Source organism: Triticum aestivum, chromosome 5A (assembly GCF_018294505.1).
Source record: "Triticum aestivum cultivar Chinese Spring chromosome 5A, IWGSC CS RefSeq v2.1, whole genome shotgun sequence".
Taxonomy (NCBI): Eukaryota; Viridiplantae; Streptophyta; class Magnoliopsida; order Poales; family Poaceae; genus Triticum; species Triticum aestivum.
The window spans coordinates 575,037,088-575,039,672 of record NC_057806.1 but is presented as its reverse complement, the minus strand read 5'-3'; positions in this window follow the sequence as shown (position 1 = coordinate 575,039,672).

The window sequence follows — 2,585 nt, the reverse complement described above, 5'->3', positions numbered from 1 at the left end:
ACGACCCCCCTGACTACTGGGACCCAGCAGCTACATCTTCACACGCAAGGAAGTGCGTCCGCGCAAAAAAAAAACAAAACGATTCGCCCCCCTGACTGCTGGGACCCACCAGCTACATCTTCGCAGGCAAGGAAGTGCCTGACAGTCGGGACCCACCTGGTCGAAGCGTACGTAGCGTTGTCATTCTGCTCGCGAACGTGTACGTACATATATACTGGTCGATGTAGAGGCGCACACGTGTCGTAGTAGAGGCGCGTATGTGTCGTAGTAGAGGCGCGCACGTAGCATGTACACGTACGTACAGCAGCCAGGGTGCAAGAAAGAAAATACGGCCACGTACATACATATGGGCAGGGTCTCGAATGCCTACTCGCGCATACGTACGGCCAGGGCTCGTGTACATGGCTGGGTCGAAACGGAGAAACAACGTCGTCGTCGTGTTCATGGGGAGGCAACGGAATGCGTCGTGTTCATCGAGAGGCAACGAAACGCGTGGGAGCCAACCGGCTGGATCGGAATGGAATGCGTGGTCGTGTTCATCGGGAGGGTTTGGACGAAACAGGCGATGGAAACGAGGCCTGGCGTACCGCAAAACGGAGGAAACGGCCTTGTGTTCAACCGTCCACGTTCGAAATGGGATCCTGTTCATCGGGAGGGGTCTAGCTGTAACGCCCTCGATGCGGCTATATCTCCTACGTGTCGAAGCACGACTTAGAGGCATAACCGCATTGAAAGCAATGTCGCAAGTGAGGTAATCTTCACACAATCCATGTAACATATAAGGGAAAGAGATGCATAGTTGGCTTACAATCGCCACTTCACACAATTACAAGAATAAAGCATTACATCATCCAAATACACTCAAGGTCCGACTACAGAACCAAAATAAAATAAGAACCCCAAATGCGACAAAGGTCCCCGATCGATCCCAACTGGCCTGATTTGCAAGGGAATGCATGAACCTGGCCTCAACTTGGAAAACCAAGTGTGCCACTGGAAAGATGAGATGAAATCGCTTGAAAACGATATAAAGATCACCGGAATCAGAGTTACGGTTTGGAAATGGCAAGCAATTCAAATATGACCACGTTCTGCGATTTGCAGCAAGTAGCCATCTAAATGCAATGAGATGAACATACTACAGCATCCAAACATGGCATAAAAATACATGGCAGGGATGCATTCAAGATGCTTAACAAAATTCTAGCACTGAGCTATGGCCAATTCATCCATTAACAGATTCAAACAAGCATGGCAAAAATGCATATGGTAAACAGATCTCAGACTTAGTGAAATTAACACTTGTCTGGAATTTCAGATCAGGTAGCCCTCTTCGGAGCAACAAAACTACATGCTACAGGACCTGAACATGGCAAAGTAAAGCATGGCATGGAGCTACTCAAAGAGCTTAACAAAAGTCCCTTAGTGACCTTGAGCCAAAAGGGATTAGAAAATACAATTGCAAGCATGTGAACATGGCAAAAACATAATCAGATCACGGACTTAGTGAAAACTGGAGCATGCTAAAAACAGATATCAAGTAGGCATGTTTACGAGCTCGATGCACTCACTACGGAGCAAGTCATGACAATCTAAGCATACACCCATCAAGAACACACAAAATGCAAGCTAGACATGGCAAGAGCAATAGCATAGCATGCACGGGTCAACTACAACATCATCGGCAAAATTGCAAACAAGTTGACAATCTGCCCAGATTCACAAAGTAGCAAAAGTAGAGCTCGATTGACTCAAGCTAGGGTGCTCCATAATTGCAAACAAAGACATGGATGGATAGAGCACTACAAGATTAATAAAACATCCTTACTGATCATCCTTAAAAGAGGCACGGATCACTCGGAAACAACATGAACATATGGCCATATGAAATAAACAGATCAAGGACTTAGTGGAATTGCTAAGTCCCTGAAATCAGCACTACCAAGTGCCTCACTTCGCAAGCTTGCACTAGTCACCACACACATCACAAAAATACATGGGTTGCACCTCTGGAAATATGACAAAACCCTTAACAAAACACATGTAGAGCTCATGGGCATATCATGCACACAATAATCATGGCAAAAATGACAAATATCTAAATGGAGCAGCAGATCTGACAATGATCTCAAGTAGCCCTCTTCTAACAGCATTTCGGGCATCAAGATGAATTCAAATGAAAAAGATTCAATGGAACGAAATGATGTACTCTCTGAGATGAACATTTTGATATGCTATATACATGAATCGAAGCTACGGATGCAAAGTTACGGTACGATGAACATGGGCATATGAAACGTGGAAATCTCGGGGACTTAGTGAAATTTTAAGCTCTCCGGGAAAAGTCAACGGGCGGACGAGGAGATCCGGGACGGGGTGGTTCCGGATCGGGACGAAGCCGTTTGGATCGGGGGAATGGTGGATCTCATCCCACTCCCCGATCGGATCTGACCGAAACGGAGGACGACGCCGGCGAGGTCGGCGCGCGGTGGCCGGATCCTTCCGCGGCGAGGCGAGGTGGCGGCGCGGGTCGCCGGCCGGTGGGAGGTGCAGGACGGAGGCGGCGGCCGGAGATGGCGCAGGCA